Genomic DNA, 19,507 nt, shown 5'->3' with positions numbered 1-19,507 from the left:
CTCTTCAGTGTCCAAGGGCTGTTTTTTGTTTAAACCAAACTTCAAGAAGAGAAAGATCTCTGTACCAATAGCTGACTTGTTTACCATGTTGATGTAAAAGTTACATTCCAAGGCACTGGTCAAAAGAATAAAAGTACACGCACAGTTGTGTTCTCAAAGGGAATATAGACATACCTTCCAAAGGAAGATTGGAAAAAGACTATTTTAATAAAGGGAAAAATGAGTCTGAAGATAGTAAGCTCCAATTTGAAACTTATCACTTGATAAGGCAACAGATGAAATCAGAAACTGAGCGGCTACAGGAGGAAGTAAATAAAAACCAGTTTAACAATCTGATCGAATTTGTGTAAAAGTCTCATTCTGGATTCCAGAAAAACTCAAAAGAGTGGGCCTGTCAAACAAAACTTTTAGAAATTTCGAGTTCGATCCCCGATACCACAAAAGGTATAGAAATTCCAACAGCTGCTCTTCTTCTTGATGTGAATGTCAGAGATCATGATTTAATATTCAGAAGTCTAACAGAGGCCCCTCAGAATAATATCACAACATATGTAGTCGCTTTTCAAGCTAAAGATTGTCCAGATATGAAATGTTTTTTATAAAAGTTGGTCTCACAGTTAATGGACTGCTCTGTAGATATAAAACCCAAAGAAGGGGAAAGTGTTCAGGTCACCCAGAAAAAGACACATTGTTCAATGGATTCACTTTCCAGTTGGTATATGACTGCCACACAGAAGACAGTTCCAAAAATGCCAAGCCAAAGAGGACTAGTTCTAGCCAATGGCAGTCTCCTCCTGTTGTGTTTATCTTAAAGGACATGGAAAGCTTCACCACAAAATACTTCAAGACTTCATAATTATCAGCAATCAATATCTACATGAATTTCCACTAATACTGGTTTTTGGAATCACCACATCTCCTATTATCATCCACGGACTGCTTCCACATGCAGTCTCATCTCTATTGTGTATAGAACTATTTCAGTCTTTGTCTTGCAAAGAACACCTGACTACAGTCCTTGACAAGCTACTTCTTACAACTCAGTTTCCCTTTAAAATAAGTGAGAAAGCGTTACAGGTTCTGACCAACATCTTTTTAAATCATGATTTCTCAATTCAAAACTTTGTAAAAGGACTTCTGCTTTCTCTATTAGAGCATTTTATTCCCCACTGTTAAGTGCTGCAGTCTCCCAGAAGCCAAGAGAAGAATAAATTTTTTATCAGTTAACCAATGTGAAAACATCCAACGTCTTCCATCATTCAGGAGGTACGTGGAAAAACAAGCTTCAGAAAAGCAAGTTGCACTATTGACCAATGACAGATTTTTGAAGGAGGAAACACAATCATTACTAGAAGACCTACATATTTACCATGTGAATTACTTCCTGGCTGTGAGATGTCTTCATAATTTCACTTCTTCTCTTCCCAAGTACCTACTAGGTCAACAGATCAGAGAGTTGTACTGCACATGTTTAGAAAGGAACATATGGGATTCAGAGCAGTATTCATCAGCCTTGCAGCAGCTGCTGAGAATGTTGGCAAAAGATGAACTGATGACTATGCTTTAGAAATGTTTCACGGTTTTTAATTCCTCTTCTGAAGATCAGCTTGGCAGCACAGCAAAGAGAATAGAAGAGTTCCTGGCCCAGTTTCAGAACCTTGGTGATACCAAAGAAGAGAAATATGTTTCTGGATCACAGCCAAAGGGGCTTCCAAATACAGACCTCTATCATCTTCAAAAGTCCTTACTGGAAGAGTCCTTTTGAAAGAGTGAAGAAGATCAAGTAAGAAGCAAACCAAGTTTGAAGTATTCAGAGAAAAAGTTGTGAATTTCATTGACTCTTTGGTAAGAGAATACCTTCTGCCCCCCTGAAATTCAGGCTCTGAGTGAAGTGGTATATTTCAGTGTGGCCCACACTCTCCAGGAGTACTTACATGCTGCTCCATGAATCGCCTTCCACACTGCACTTAGCAATCATTATTATCTAAAGAATGAAGCACTGAAAAGTGAAGAGGGCTGCATTCCAAATATTGCCCCTGACATCTGCATAGCATATAAACTGCACCTGGAGTGTAGTAGGCTGATCGACCCTGTGGACTGGTCAGAGGCTTTTGCAACAGTTGTGACAGCTGCTGAAAAAACGGATGCAAATTCTACAGAGAGTGAATAAAATAATACATCTCCAGTGTCCAGTTTATTAGAGCTGTTTCTGAACTAGAACTTCTAGGATTTATAAAGCCTAACAAACAGAAGACTGACCACATGGCCAGGCTCACATGGGGAGGCTGCTAAAAAGCAAATAGGTGAAGCTACAAGTATCACATTTAGCTTAAAAGAAAAATGAGACCAGTCATATTTATATGCCACTAGAGGAGACTATTTTTGTGAGAAAAATGTGTAATCCCCTTATGATGTTTAACCAGAAAGTGCACTGCTAGCCCCAAACAGGTGTGTATTTTAAACTTTGAAGTAGTTTAGAATCCAACAAAAAATATGCTGACATTATAATGAAAGTCTCTCATACATTATCATTGTACTTTTCACAGTCATTAAGAGTAAATCTTCTTGATCATATATATATATATATATATATATATATATATATAGTTAAGTTCCTTCATCCAGGAATATAAACTACTTGCAATTGGGTAGCAGTACTCATTCCTCCACCTTTAATTTTTTGCACTGGGATTTCTCCCTTTAGTATCTCAAGTAACATGGATATCCTACAAGTTTGTTTCTCCTGGTGACTACTGGACTGCTTCTGCTTCCCCATTTCCTTTAGTCTTAAAACCTGCAAGTTCCAAGGTGGTTGGCTTAACACATAAAGATACTGAAGATTGTACTTCTGGAGGATCCTCATGGAGTCTTACTGGCAGTAAAAATAAATTTATGTGAGAAAAAAAAGATTAGACGCTTCTGACACTTTTCCATGAAAACCCTGGAAAATGCCACCTTTGACATGATATTGCCCATGGGTAAGGATACAAAAGTAATCACTCCTTTATAACTGCTCAATATGGGTCACATGACACTCAAAACATCCTACACCATTCTGTCAGTAAGTACTGTATACGAATGCATGTGTGATTGAAGGTGCTTAAGAAAAAGAGACACCTCTTTAAGCACGCCAGTGGCAGCCCATATAATCTGGAATCAGGTCATATTAAATTCACCTCTTCCTTGGAAGACACCACTCTTACTCTTAAAGTAACATTAACTTTTATTTCAGAGGCACTTCAGTTCTATTATCCATATGGCTTCAGGCAGGTTTATTAAACCCACTGAGTTTGGGTTTCCTCACTTTGAAAGTGAAGACTATCATGACACATACCTTAAATGGTTGTTTTATTGATGGAATTACATTAGTGAACATAGGAGCTCTTAGCACAAGACCTGAGCCATAGTAAATGCTTGCTTCTTTTGATCTTCATCTGCTAAAAGAGAGGTCTGGGTTGAGCAAGGAGGTAAATAGGCACATATTAGCCCTAGTGCTATGGATCCAGCTGTAGCTCCCTGAGACTCTGGGAAGCTGGGGGTATCACACTAGATGGGCATAGACCACAATCTTGCCTGTCTTGTTCCACTGTGTCATAGGTCTTGTCCAAAAGAAGTTCTGACAGCTCCATTCAGGAAGCACAGTACCAGATGGCTTTAGGCTTTAGAGGCAGGTAGCCCTGAGTTTGCAGAAGAAAACTGAACTGACCCATGGCTTCTCCCTAAATTTAGTCAATCTTCTCTCTTTCCCTCTTTCTATGTTTATTTATTCTGCTTTCCCGCTCTTCCTTTTTTTCCTCTTTAGCTTTCTTGTAACTACAGAGAAATTTTTCATGGAAACATAGAACAGCTATTTTTTTTTTTAGAACCCCTTTTTTTTTTCAGTTCTTTTATTGGTACATTTTTGGTGTACGATTCGTTTACATTTATCATTGGGTGTACCTGTACATGATATATCTTGGTTCGTTTTTTCCCCCTGCATTACCTGTGCACCCTTCACCCCCTCCGCCCTTCCCTATTTACATGGATTTCATTTCCATTTTTTTTTCTTTTCTCATAGTTTTTCCTTTCCCTCTTTTCCTTTCCCCTTCCCTTCCCTTCACTCCATTTTATTTTTAAAAAACACATTCTCTTTATCCAGTTTCCAGCTGATGGACACTCGGGCTGCTTCCAAGCTTTAGCTATTACAAACTGTGCCGCTATGAACAGGGGTGCACATATATCACTGTGGTATGATTCTTTTAATTCTTTTGGGAAGATACCGAGCAGGGGAATAGCTGGGTCAAATGGAACCTCTAGTCCTAGTTCTTTGAGGTATCTCTATACTGACTTCCTCAGTGGTTGCACCAGTCTGCACTCCTACCAGCAATGGAAAAGGATTCTTTTCTCCCCACAACCCCATCAGCATTTGTTATTTCTTGATTTCTTGCTAGAAGCCATTCTTTCTGGGGAGAGGTGGAATCTCAGTGTTGTTTTCATCTGCATCTCTCAAATGCCCAGTAATGTTGAACATTTTTTCATATATTTGATTGATGCTTTTACTTCCTTGTCTGAGAAATATCTGTTCATTTCAGATGCCCATTTTTGAATTGGGTCTTTCAATTTGGGGAGTCTGATTTTTTTTCAGTTCTTTATGTATTCTAGATAGTAGTCCTTTGTCTGAGGTGCAGCTGCTAAAATTTTTTTCCCATATTGTAGGTTGTTTATTAGCTCTGTTGGTGGTTTCTTTTGCAGTGCAGAAGCTTTTTAATAAGATGAGATCCCAGCTGTTGATTCTTTCTGCTAGTTCCCATGCTGCTGAGGTTTTGTTCATGAAGTCTTTTCCTATGACAATGTCTTCAAGAGTTCTACCTAACTTATCTTCCAGCAAGTTTAGTGTTTCTGTCTTAATATTTATATCTTTTTTTATTAAATTCTTTTATTGGTACATTGTAGGTATGCAACACAGTTACATTCCTCATTGGGAATTGTACCTTTATATAATGCATCTTGGTTCTTATTTTTTAATCATTCCTTGTGGAGACCTGTGTTAGCTGTGGGGAGCAGTGTTAGCCATAGAGGATCCATGTTTAATCTTACCCTCCATAATATAGAGCAAGGAGACTATGTTATGAGGAACCACGTACTTGCCGAATTAGATGGCCCTGGAACATGATGAACGTTCTGTAAGCCCGAGAAACAAGGAAGCCCATGAGTGTGGGGAATTCCCAAAGAACTGGTGAACAACGAAGCAGGTGTTTTGGATAAAGGTCATGGTTAATGACCTAACTCACTGAGTGTATAAAAGAGAGGTGAAAATAAACTTGCTTGCTCGGTCTTGGGAGCCCTTCCGACTCTATCTCTGTGTCTTTCTTTAAGGCTCGGTCTTTGTGGGCCCTCCCCTCTCTCTGTTTCTTCTTTCTCAATCCTCACGTCCCCACTCAGGTCTTGTTCGACAGGTTGCGGCCGGACCACGACAATTCCTAGGCCTCCCTTCACGCTCTCCACCCTTCCCTATATACAAAGATTTTATTTCCATTTTTTCCATTTCTCAGCAGTTTTTCCTTTCCCTTCTTTCCTTTCTCCTGCCGCTCCCACTACCCCTACCCCATTGGACCTTTTCTTTCTATTTTACATTATCGATTATTCATTCTAATAATTGGTACATTTTAGGTATACAATATAATGACATTCATCATTGGAAATTTGCACCTTTACATAGCCTCTCTTGGTTCTTATTTTTCACCCTTGCCCAGTCCTCCCTTCAACCCCTCCAGTCCTCCCGATTTACAAAGAGTTTGTTCCTATTTTTCCATTTTCTCATATTAATCCCATTCCCTTCTATCCTTTCCCCTAGCCCTCCCACTTCCATCCTCTTTGCCCCTTTGCTTCCTATTTCACATTACCTATTATACATTTTAGTCCTTATTTACACTTTCAGTTTCTCATACCAGAGAAACTATTCAATATTTATACATGTGTGTCCTATTTATTTCACTTAAGAGTATCGCCTCAATGTGCATGCATCCACTTAGCTATAAATGTCTCTAATTTTCTCATTTTTTATGGCTGAGTAGTATGCCATTTTATTACAAAACCACATTTTCTTTATCCAGTCTCCAGTTGATGGGCATTTGGGCTGTTTCCAAGTTTTAGCTATTACAAACTGTGCTGCTATGAACATGGGCTCATATATATCACTGTGGTATGATTCTTTTAATTCTTTGGGGAAGATCCCCAGCAGGGGAATAGCGGGGTCAAATGGGACTTCCAGTCCTAGTTCTTTGAGGTATCTCCATACTGATTTCCACAGTGCTTGCACCAGTCTACACTCCCACCAGCAGTGGAACAGGGTTCCTCTTTCCCCACAGCCCCACCAGCATTTGTTATTGGTTGATTTCATGGTAGCAGCCATTCTTTCTGGAGTGAAGTGGAATCTCAGCGTTGTTTTCATTTGCATCTCTTGAATGACCAGTGATGTTGAACATTTTTTCATGTATTTATTTGCTATTTCTACTTCTTTGTCTGAGAAATGTCTGTTCATTTCAGATGCCCACTTTTGGATTGGGTCTGTAAATTTGGGAGGTCTGATCTTTTTAAGTTCTTTATAGATTTGAGATAGTAGACCTTTGTCTGAGGAAGATCAGGTGAAGATTTTTTCCCACATTGTGGGTTGTCTCTTCATACTGCTGGTGGTTTCTCTTGCTGTGCAGAAGCTTTTTAATAAGAAGAGATCCCATTTGTTGATTGTTTGTACTAGTTCATGGACAACTGAGGTTTTGTTCATAAAATCTTTTCCTACACCGATGTCTTCAAGGGTTCTACCTAACCTCTGTTCCAACTGGTTCAGAGTTTCTATTTTAATATTTAGATCTTTAATCCATTTTGATTTTAGTTTAGTGCATGATGAGAGATATAGGTCTAGTTTTAATCTTTGGCAAGTTGAAGCCCAATTTTTCCAGCACCATTTATTAAAGAGGCTATCTTTCCTCCAGTGAGGGTGTTTGGCTTCTTTGTTGAAGATGAGATGGCTGAGTGTGTCTGGCGTTGTTTCTGCATCTTCTAATCTATTCCACTGGTCCTCAAGTCTGTTTCTTTGCCAGTATCATGCTGTTTTTATCACAGTAGCTTTGTAGTATAGTTGCAGGTTGGGGATTGTGATACCCCCGGCCATGTCTCTGTTACCTAGAATTGCTTTTGCTATTCTGGGTCTCTTCTTGGTCCAAATGAATTTTTGGATTGTTTTCTCGAGGTCTCTGAAGTATTCTGCTGGGATCTCAATTGGAATTGCATTAAATCTATATAGCAGTTTTGGAAGTATGGCCATTTTCACTCTATTAATCCTTCCTACCCAGGAGCAGCAGATGTCTGTCCATTTTCTGATATCATCTTCAATCTCTCTTTTCAGAGTGTCATAGTTTTCAGAGAAGAGGTCTTTGATTTCTTTCGTTAGGTTTATACCTAGGTATTTCAGTTTTTTGGATGCTATTGTGAAAGGAATTATTTGCCCTATTTCTCTCTCAGTGAGTCTGTCATTGGTGTAGAGGAAAGCTATTGATTTTTGTGTGTTGACATTGTAACCAAGTACTTGAGTGAATTTGGTTATTAAGTCTAGAAGACTTTTGGTGGAGTTCTTGGGGTCTTCTATATAGAGTATCATGTCATCTGCAAATAATGACAATTTGACTTCTTCACTTCCTATCTTTATTCCTTTTATTTCTTTCTCTTGTCTAATTGCCATGGCTAATGTTTCCAGAACTATATTGAACAAGAGTGGTGATGGTGGACATCCTTGTCTTGTTCCTGATTTGAGTGTGAAGGATTTCAGTTTTTGACCATTTAGTATGATATTGGCTGTTGGTTTTTCATAGATGGATTTTATCAGTTTGAGGTAGAGACCATCTATTCCAATTTTTTGTAGGATTTCTATCATAAATGCATGATGGATTTTGTCAAATGCTTTTTCTGCATCTATGGAGATAATCATATGGTTTTTGTCCTTGGCTCTATTGATATAGTGTATTACATTGATTGATTTTCGTATATTGAACCATCCCTGCATCCCTGGGATGAATCCCACTTGATCAGAGTGTATGATCTTCTTGATGATCTTCTGCATTCTGTTTGCCAGTATCTTATTAAGGATTTTTGCATCTATGTTCATTAGTGAGATTGGCCTATAGTTCTCTTTTTCAGTTGGGTCTTTCTCTGCTTTAGGGATCAAGGTGATGCTTGCATCCAGGAATGAATTTGGGAGTATTGCTTCCCTTTCAATTTCATTGAAGAGTTTAAAGAGTAGTGGCAGCAGTTCCTCTCTAAATGTCTTGTAGAATTCAGCAGTGAAGCCATCAGGGCCCGGGTTTTTCTTAGTTGATAAGTTTTTAATTACATTTTCAATTTCATTGGTTGATATTGGGTTGTTTAGAATTTTTACATCTTCTTTGTTCAACTTTGGTAATTCATATGTACCTAGGAATCTGTCCATTTCTTCTGTGTTGTCCATCTTATTGGCGTGTGGGCCATGGAAGTAGGTATTGATGATCCTCTGGATTTCTGCTGGGTCTGTTGTAATTTCACCCTTTTCATTCCTAATTGCATGGATTTGGGCCTTTTCTTTCCTTTTTCTGACAAGGTTGGCTAAGGGGTTGTCAATTTTGTTGATTCTTTTGAAGAACCAACTCTTGGCTTCATTGATTTTTTGTATCGTTCTCTTAGTCTCCATTGCATTGATTTCTCCTCTGATCTTTATAATTTCCTCCCTTGTATGAGCTTTGGGGTTGTCCTGCCTTTCTTTTTCTAGAAGCTTGAGGTTCAGCATCTGGTTGTTTAATTGGGCTCATTCTCTTTTCCTAATATGTGTATTCACTGCTATGAATTTCCCTCATAAGACTGCTTTCATTGTGTCCCATAGATTCTGATATGTTGTATTGTCATTGTCATTTAATGGAAGGAACTGTCTGATTTCTTCTTTAGTTTCCTCTGTGACCCATTGGCTATTCAGAAGTGTGTTGTACAATTTCCACGTGTTTATGAGATTTTTTGAGGTTCTTTTGCTATGGATCTCCAATTTCATCGCACTATGGTCTGATAATACACAGGGGATAACTTCAATTCCTTTGCACTTAAAAATGTTCTATGTGTGAGTATGTGGTCTATTTTGGAGAATGACCCATGTGCAGCTGAGAAGAATGTGTATTCTGATTTTGTGGGGTGGAAGACTCTACTGTAAACATCTGTTCAGTTCATTTGTTCAAGAGTTCGATTGAGTTCTAGTATTTCATTACTTATTTTTCGTCTAGTTGATCTATCTATTTGTGACAGTGCGGTGTTGAGGTCCCCCACTTCAATTTTATTAGTGCATATATGAGTTTTCATGTCTGTTAGTACTTGTTTTATATAGTTGGATGCACTAGTGTTTGGTGCGTAGATATTTATGATTGTCAGCTCTTCCTCTTGGATTCTTCCCTTTACAAAGATGTAGTGTCCTTCTTTGTCTCTCTTAATCAGTGTTGGTTGGAAATCTACTTGATCTTCCAAGAGGATAGCTACTCCTGCTTTTTTTCAGGTTCCTGTCACATGGAGTATTGTTTTCCACCCTTTGCCTTTCAGTCTATGAGTTTCCTTTTCAATTAAGTGTGTTTCTTGTATGCAGCATATTGTTGGATTTTGCTTCTTGACCCATTCTGCCAGTCTATTTCTTTTGATTGGTGAATTGAGACCATTAACATTGGTGGTTATAACTGAAACGTATTGACTTGTCATTGCCATGGCTTTTTCTTTTTGTTGGGTTCTCCCCCTTTACATTTAATTTCTTGTCATGCCAGATGGGTTCATTCTACTTTGCTTCCTGGGGTTGTGATCCTCAATGTCTGTTTCTAGGATATTGTGTAATATTTTTTGGAGTGCTGGTTTGGTATTCACGAAGTTCCTAAGGTGCTCTTTGTCATGAAAGTATCTTATTTCTCCATCCATTTTGAAAGATAGTTTTGCAGGGTACATCAATCTGGGTTGGAGGCTGTTTTCTTTTAGGGCTTGGAATATGTCACTCCAAGCTCTTCTTGCCTTGATGGTTTGTGTTGAGAAGTCTGCTGTGATTCTGATGGGCTTTCCTTTGTATGTGATTTGTTTCTTTTCTCTGACTGCTTGGAGAGCTTTGTTCTTCTGTTGTGTTTCTGGAATCTTAACAATTATATGCCTATGTGTAGATTTTTTTTGATCATGGCTAGTTGGAGTTCTATATGCCTCACTTATCTGTATGTCCAGTTCTCTACCTCTGTCTGGGAAGTTTTCAACTATTAGTTCTGTGAACAGTTCTTTTTATGTCAATTGTGCTTTCTCCTGTTTTTTCATGGACTCCTATCAGTCTTATGTTATTCTTCTTTGCATCATCTAGCAGTTATTGGATTGATTTCTCATGGTCCCTTATTATTTTTAAGAAATCTCTATTTCCATAGTCTCTAACCATGATCCTGTCTTCTATATCTGATATTCTATCTTCAGATTCCCTTAATCTGCTGTGGATACTTTCAATGGAGTTTTTGATCTCCTGAATATCTGTTAGAATCTGTTTCATGGATTCCATTTCTTTCTTATGTTGGGCGATCATGGTTTTCATTTCTTTCTTATGCTGGGTATTCATGGCTTCCAGCATGTTTCTGAGCTCATCTCTTTTTTTAAATCTGTTTCTGTTCTAGACCCTCTAATCATGTCTTTCACTCTGCTCACCATCTCTGTGGATATCTGGGAGATTATTTGTGCTTTGAATTTTTCTAGAGCCTCATTCATCTGTTTTGTTACTTCCTGTGCTATCAGTTCAGGGTATCCAGGTGGTTGGTTATGGGTCTTTTCCATCTCATTTCCCCCAGGATTCACCCTTGGTGGGGTGGAAGTCTGAGTTTGTGCTTTCCTTAAATGTCTTCTCATTTTTGTTTTTGATACTGTCCTTGGTTTAACTCCTGTGTTGATTGTTTGAAATTGCTTGTTGTAGGTATGATTGTTGCTTGTAATTAGAACCTTTATGGAATGATTGCTTTTCAGAGGTGTCTTCCAGATATAGCTGGTCTTTAAGTTTTGAGTCTCTAATGACTCTAAGGCTATCTCATTTTCCTTATACCAGGAAGGTGCATTGACTAGATCAATACCAACACCTTAGCCCAAGTGAAACAATCAGCAACACCATTGCATCAAGTACATCTTTGAAAATGACAATTTGTGGTAGTTATTAATCTATCACCTTTAGTTGTGTGAATTAGGTCAAGATCGAGGACCAACCCAACATATAGTGAATAAACTCTTCAATATAACAACTTTACCCTTTGGGATGGGGAGTTAGAAGGGGTTGGGGAGGGAGGGACAGATGGGAAGAAGGATAGGGGAGGGTTAGCAGTGTGGTCAGAGGACACAGGTGAGAAAGAAAAAGAGAATAATAGGAAAATAAAGAAGAACTCCTAATGAGGACCAAAACAGGGATAAAAAGGGAAGATGAACAATGTGGGAGAGGTTGAGAGTGAGTGTGAGAGAGAGAAAGGAAAAAGAAAAGAAAGAAGAAAAGAAAGAAAAGAGAGAAAAACAAATATGTGCAGTGAGTACGGAAAAAAATTAAACATAAGAGGAACAAAAGAAAATAAAAGAGAAAAAAATTGATAAAACTAATTTTGGGAATAAAAAATAACCATGAACATGAAGGGCCTCTTTCAGGGTATGTCTCTACTGTCACAATAGACAACGTGGGTTGCATTGTACAGATATAAGTCAATGAGTCTCAGCAAGCTAGTAGCAGAGCCATGAGATTCAGGCAAATTTCTGGCTACAAGTCCCAAGTTGAGCTCCCTGCCCTTCTGTATCGTTGAAGTCTGCAGAGTTGTATTGCAGGTTCCAGCTGCCCTTCCCCTGAAGATAGTCCTGGTCCTGATGGGAGATGAAGATGACTCCAAGTTACCCAGTAGAGTGGTCTGGTGGTCCGGTGTCCTCTGCTTCTTTGTAGTGTGGAACCAGGTGGCTGTATAGAGAAGAGGCGGGGGGGATTGTCCAGTGGATTGCTGCCTGGGAGCGGGCTGATTCAGCGTGTTCCCTATGACCTGCGACATTTCTCCCGCGTCCGCAGACCTGCGTATCTGCAGCGGGCTGATTCGGCACGTTCTGTGTGACTCGCAAGGTTGCTGTGGCGTCTGCAGACCTGCCTGTCCACAGCGGGCTAATTCAGCACGTTCAGCGCGACTGGCGATGTTGCCACCTAGAACAGCTTTTAATGTTAACACCTGGTAATGGAAACACCCCTGTCAGTTTTCTCAGCTACAAATGCAGAAAATGTTTTGCCTCAGTTATGCTTTTTTTCCCATAACTAATTGGAACCATTTGGTCATTTAGGACTTGGATAATTCTTTGCTCAGAACCCTCTGAAGTTTTACCCACACCCATCTTTCAGATCTCCTTTTTCATTCCATTCCATTCTTGAGTAAAGATATGGAACTACATGTGAGACTATGACATCAAGCCTACCTTGAGCTGAGCCTGATAATTGCCATGGGGGACATCATCACATCCTGCTTGGGGATACTGAGTATGGTCTTGCAGAGTTCATTAGGAGTCTGTGAGCAATCAGAACAGATAGGAATGAGACTAGAGTAATGAACTTCTCCTACAGACCTGTTTTTGTTTGATTCTTTCTTTCCTTTGAGGGACTGAATCCAAGGCCTTCACACTGAGCTACATCCTTTGCCCTTTTCTTGTTCTTCTATTCTTTCTTGGAATTTGATTTGTTTTATTTTGTTTTGGTTTGTTTTCTTTTGTCTTGACAGGAACTCGCTAAGTCACTAAGTTGTCCATGCCGCCTTGAAGTTGCTATCCTCCTCCCTCAGCCTCCCATACAGCTGAGATTACAGAGGCAGATCACCAGGCCCAGGTCCCTGTTTTTTATTCTCTTCTGATTCAACCACATCTACAGGACAATTTAGGGCTCTGCACCCAGGAATTACCTGGAGATTTTGCTGAGCAGGGCTTCATGGTGCTGGTGGCACAAGAATAAACTTCATTCTGAGCACAGACCGCCAGTTGCAATGATCACTTACCCTGAGAACACTCCAGGCTCTGCCAAGTAACTTGGCACTGCTTCATCACCATGCACAGAAACAACTCTTTTCAATTTTTATTTACAGGCCCCCTTGGAGTCATATTCGAGTCCATAGGAGCTTGGCCAGGAGACGAATCTGAATAAGCAATATAGTCCTATGTTCAAAACTACCACTTCCCTCCAACAGCTCCAGCATTGTTAGTGGGCCAAGCTGGTATTCCTATTTCTTCCTTCAGATGTCATTTTCTGTATCCTTTTCAGTTTCCAAATCAAGCAATTCTGTGACTTAAAAAAGTGAATAGTATCTCACCATGATTAAAATTTTGTTAGTTAACTTCTTTAATGGTAGCAAAGGTTTTTAAATGTAGGAAAAGAAACAGGCTCTGTAGAGCAAATTTGGGCCAAGTAAAAGTAGGAAAAGAAATATATCCTACAGTGTTAAGGTGGGTAACTATGCAAGAGAGTACACAGTGACAAAAACTCCGTGTGGACTACCCTTTTTGTATCACCTTCTACTCAGGCTGATGTCAGGTCTAAGCCATTCTACTGAAAACCTGCTTAAGTTTTTCTGAAAAGTCTGTGCTCAGGGCTTTGAAACTGTTCTGCATATGTGTTCTGGGATCTTGTCATGCCTCCTTTCCCAGACAGTTTGAGCCATGCCCCACCTTCCTGTCTCATTTCCTCCCGAGAGGCACATATCCCCATAATTCTGTATGGGTTGCTGAGAGAATGGAAGTCTCTGTCTTCTAACCGGAAGAGACAGTAGAACATATTTACTGTGGATTAGGAGCTCTCCAAGTACTTTGGTGTATTGTGGCTCACTGGCTGAGTTGAAGAGAAAAGTTGTTAGAAGACAATGAGGAAATGATTAATGACCATTGAGCTGTCTGTTTGATGGAACAAAGAAAGTAAGTTTACTATTATGTTAAGAATGTGGAGCCCAAATGTGAGGAGCACATCAGATTTCCACGCTTTTTTTGGAGGACAAAATATGGCAAATAGAGAGGTTCAGTAAACAATCGAGAGCCTTATAAGCCAAAGCCCTGGCAAAATTACCCTCATAATGGATCTAATTAATGACAGGAGCCTTGATACAGGTGCCCATTTAAGCTGTGGTGAATTAGGATTGTTAGTGGCTCTACTTATCTGTATCCAGAGCAACATTAGAGTCTCTCTTTCTAAAGAGGAGCCTCAGGTCTTCCAGAGGTTTCAGGAATAGCTTTCTTTTTAGTCCTGTGAAAATTCTAGTGACCATTTCCCATGTAGAATTTTATAGCCTGTTACCGGAGATTTAGCTCAGTGGTTCTGCCACCTGCCTCGCAAGTGCAAGGTCCTGAGTTCAATCCCTGGTACAAAAAAACAAAAACAAACAAGAATTTTATAGCCTGTTGCTGCATCCCTTAAGGAAGGACCAGAATGGTTCCTCCAGAACTGGGAATAAGGCTAATGTCTTGAGGGGCTGTAGTGCTACCCTTCTTGCCTCACTTTCAGCCGTTTGATTTCCCAAGGATACTTTATACATGTTTCTTGGGATCCCTTGCAATGAATGACAGATACCTTCTTGGAAAGATAGACTACCTCTGATTGTTGTAGAATTTCCTGCTTGTGTTTTATAGTTGATTGCTTATTAGTCAGCAAGCTCCTCCTTTCCCAATACTGCATGTCCATGGACTACCAGAAAAGCATATTTGGAGTGCATATAGATAGACAATTTCTTACCTTTTCCAAATATCAATGGTCTAGTAATACCTATGAGCTCTGCTTTTTTAGCAGAAATCACTCAGGAAAATTGTTTGGCCTCACTAACTTGTGCTGCGCTGACAATGCATAACCTGCCTTTCGATGTCCTTCTTGAATGAAGCTACTTCCATAAGTAAACCAGACCTCTTCAAGGCCTTGGAGGGCCAGGTCACTGATGTCCTGCCTGCTTGCATTGGTCTGGGAGATCATTTCTTCACAAGACTGGCTAACTGCTGGGCATGTGGACATTAAAGAGGCAGGATTAAGAGTAGTACAAGTTTTTATAATAAACACAAGTGTGTCTAAGAGCATGGCCTGATACTTAGCAAGCCATTCTCCTGTTAACCATAGGTAAACTTTGGTCACAAGAATCACTCTTTCCTGATGGGAATTCAGGACTACTAGTCTCTGTCTTAAAGTCTCGTATCAGCATAGCTTTACCTGATATTGCCCTAGGTGGGGTGACCACCAAGGAACCACTCCCTCTTTTTGAAAAGTATAACATTGGGCAGAGTTCTTACCCTAGCACTTGGGTCAAGACACCCAAAGCAATTTCAATCTTTTCTGATATGTAGAAGAAGGTTATTTTTACGTTAGATATTTTAATATGTAATGCAGCAGGATCCACCTGTTGGCTAAACAGGTTGAGGAGACCTGGAATCGCCCTTACAATAAGGTAAAATCCACTTAGCTATTGGTTGCAATTTGAGAGTTTCCCCCAATTTTGCTAGAAAATCTCTTCTTATCAAGGAAGTAGGACATTGTGGGACAATTAGAAACTCGTGGTTAAGCATTTGGCCTTCAAAGTGACATTACAGCACGAATAAAGAATCCCTGACTCCTCCACCCCAACTATGAGGGGTGGAAAGTTTTCCAGAGAAGTAAGTCAAAACACAATGCATTGAACTGGTTCACCCACAACATTCAGTGCTACCCAGGGTTCCTCACAGGAAATGATAATGTCCATTGTAGGGACATTGTAGTTTCCCTTGAGCCTCTTTTGAGCAGGAAATCAGGCTTTGGCTGGCCAAGCCCCACTCTGGGAACAGGGACAATCAAATTTCCAGTGGCATGAGTCAGGCATATTGGCTGCCTCACAGGTGGAGCAAGGCCCAGGCAGTGGCTTGGTGCAGTCACATGCCCAAAGTCCAGACTTCTTGCACTCAATCATCCTTGGGATTTCCCTTAGACAATTTCAGTGAATTTAAATCATTGCCAATTGCAACAGCTACAATTCCAACTTTTCTTTTTTGAACCTCCTCCAGATCCCAATTGTTAAACACACAAAAGACCATATGCAGCAATTATGTCATAGTTCTCTAGGGTCCCATTTGAGGTTTCCTCATTAAACAGATGGGAGAGATCCATATCCCCATGTCCACTCAAGAAACAGGTGGCAATCTGAGCAAAAGATCATCAAAGATATCTATCTTCTTTGGAGGCTGGTTGTATCTCAAGTTGGTTGTAAGTCAAGTCTATTTTTCCCATAAGAAATAATAGAAATACCTATTGTGCTTTCAAAACCTCCCAAAGCACCACTTAACTAACTTTTTCAGAGTAATAAAGGGTGGTATAATATGGGTAGTTTACCAGAAACACCGATGATTTTTCTGTTTCCATTTTTTCTTTTTCTCATATTTATTCCTTTCCCTTGTTTGCTTTCCACTACTCCTCCCACTTCTCCTTTCCCTTCCAATTTGGATGTTTTCTTCCTGTTTCATATTATCTATTATACATTTTAATCCTCATTTACACTTTCAGTTTCTCACAATAGAAAAACTATTCGGTATTAACATGTGTGTCCTATTTGACTTAAGAGTATGGCCTCAATGTCCATCCATTTAGCTATAAATGTCTCTAGTTTATCTTTCATTATGGCTGAGTAGTACTCTGTTTTAACAACAACAAAAAAACCCCACACACATCTTTATCCAGTCGCCAGTTGACGGGCATTTCAGAAAAGGAAAAAAACGAAAGTCTTTGTAAATAAGGAGGCCTGGAGGGGTTGAAGGGAGGACAGAGGAATGGGGAAGTAAATAAGAACCAAGATATATCATCTAAAGGCATAAATTCTTAATGATGAATGTCATCATATTGTATATTTAAAATGTAAAAATAAATGTAATGAAAGAAAAAAGAACCTTTAATTGCCAAATAGTAAATGTATACATTAATGGGCTACAATGTTTATAGGATAAGACATTCTGATCTATGTACACAAAATGGGATGCTTAAAGGATCTTAATGAATATGTAGATCACAATTCAAGCTTTTTTTAAAAAATTCTCTCAGAACATTACAAAATCACTACTTTGGCAAATGTGAAATAGAAAATATCTTATTTCTAACCATATTCTCCATGCTGTGCTCTAGGTCACTTAAACTTATTCTTCCTATGGCATTGAAACCTTGTGCCTTTTGACTAACTTCTCACATTTGACACCAGCTGCCCCACCCCTACCCCCAGGAACCACCCTCCTATCACCTACATCAAAGACTTTAAAAGCATTGCGATTCCACATTCAGATTGATGCCTTAGTGGTCTTCCTGTGCCTGATGTCTTTCATTTAGCGTAATTGTCCTCCAGGTGCATCAATAGCTGTGAAAATGACAGCTTTCTCTTCTGTTTTAAGGCTGAATAGTATCCAATCCTGTGTGTATATGTTCCTTTATCCATTTATCCATTGATGGACACATACTATGTCCATCAGGTATGCTCACAGATTATGCTTTAACAAATGTTGGCAGGCACAAAGGGTCAATTGACTTAGAGAAACCTCATGCCTTGCCATCAAAAGCTAACTACAGTACTAAATGTTTTCCAACACTGTTTTTTTTTCTTTTTACTTTTCTAGGTCCTTTGTACTCCTACATACCTTTTAAATTTCAATATACAATTCTTCATTTATAGCAAGTATACATAGACCACAATTTTTATATATACCTTGCGTTTTCTAATGCTGCTAAATTCAAATATAAGTTCTAGGGGCTCCTAGAGATTTCTTAGTATTTTCTCTATAGATGATCATTTCATCTAAATATAAAGATTTTATTTCTACCTTGCCAATCCTATCCTAATTGTGTCATTTTCTTGCTAGACTATTTTGGTTTGGGCCTATGTTTAAAAGTTTAATGGACAAGGACTGGGGATTTAGCTCAGTGGTTCCATCATCTGCCTTGCAAGCACAAGGTTCTGAGTTTGATCCCCGGTACCAAAAAAAAAGTTTAATGGACAGATGAAGAGTAGGGATGTCTTCCCTGTTCCCCACCTTAGGGAGAAAGCACTGTATCTTCTCCATTCATATAAGGCATTTTTGGTGAAGTATGGAGTACATGGCTTATCTGTTGAGAAGGTTCTGTTCTACTTCTAGTCTCCTGATAGCTTTTACCATAAACAGCTGTAGAATTTAGTCCAAATACTTTTTCTCCAACTACTGACAGGATCATATGGCTTTTTCCTTTCCTCTGTTAAAATGATGACTTTTGGGGGTGGATCTTCCAATGCTGAACCAACACTGCCATCCTTATAATAAAACCACTTTCTACATACTGCCAGATCTGACTTCTAATAGTTTGTTTTGTTAAACACATTTTTATCTATTTTCATACTTTTTTCTTCTATTATCTTTATCCTGTTTTAGTATTAGCATAATATTGATTTCCTAAAATGAGGGGAGAAGTGTTCCTTCTTTTTTCTGCTTTAATTGTTTGATATAATTTATCAGTTAAAATGTATATCAGTCTGTTGTTGTCATATGGATAGGTTTTCAAGCGAGGAATATACCTTTATTAATAGGTGTTATTCAAATTTTATATTTCCTCCAGAGTCAGTTTCATGAATTTGTCTTCCAAGGTACTTCTTAGAAGTTGTCAAACTTATTTCAACAAAGATTTTTGTAATATGCTTTCTATATCCTTTTAAATTATGTAAAATCTGTGGTAATGTCTTCTAGATCTTGATATTGTAATTTTAAAAATGTATAATTGATATAGGGTAATAGGAAGAAAAGGTCTAAAGGAGTAGGGGAAGTGGGTGGGGTAGGGGAAAGGAAAGAAGGGAAAAGAAAAAACATGAGAAAAGGAATAAAATGGAAACAAAGTCTTTGCAAATAGGGGAGGGTGGAGGGGGTGAAGGGAGGGCAGGGGAAGGGAAAAAAAATAAGAACAAAGATACTCATGTAAAGGTACAAGATCCCAATGATGAACGTAACTGTATTTTATACCTAAAATGTACCAATAAACTTAATGAAAAAAAAAGCTAACGACAAAATGAAAAATACATTTCTATGGCTGTGGTCATGTACCATGTACCATGGGATTAATCACCCAAGATTCTCTGAAAACTATGAGCTAATTCCAGTTTCACTTTGACAGAGAGAGTGAAGGGGAGTGGGAGAAGGGGTGGGAGGGGTACCCAGAGAGTTAGCCAAGGGGTTTCATCATGCAAGGTCTTCTTTGACAAGGTCTGTTTTATTGTTACACTAATTGAGTTCAGGGGAGTGTTGAGCAGCTCAAGAAATTCATCACTATGAGGAATTCAAGGTTTCAAAAAACAATAGATGAGGAAATCAAATCCACATGAAAACAAGGATATGTAATGAGATGACTGATTTGAATACAGTATGAATGCTATAGGTTCAAATACATTGACCACCAGTGCACTAAAGGTGAGGAACTAAGTTTTCTAGCTGCCCAAAAAAGAGAAAAACAAGATCTCATTAG

The 19,507-nt window shown here is 39.0% G+C and overlaps 1 pseudogene; it reads left to right on the top strand.

The window, feature by feature from the left end:
* The first annotated feature begins 569 nt into the window (after nt 1–569).
* On the top strand, nt 570–2,292 carry LOC147822458 (origin recognition complex subunit 3 pseudogene; annotated as a pseudogene).
* The last annotated feature ends 17,215 nt before the right edge of the window (nt 2,293–19,507 follow it).

This window comes from Heterocephalus glaber, unplaced genomic scaffold, assembly GCF_053883595.1.
Source record: "Heterocephalus glaber isolate CG9 unplaced genomic scaffold, H.glaber_assembly_v1.0 deba00001613, whole genome shotgun sequence".
Lineage (NCBI taxonomy): Eukaryota > Metazoa > Chordata > Mammalia > Rodentia > Bathyergidae > Heterocephalus > Heterocephalus glaber.
This window is presented reverse-complemented; position numbering and strand designations above follow the sequence as displayed.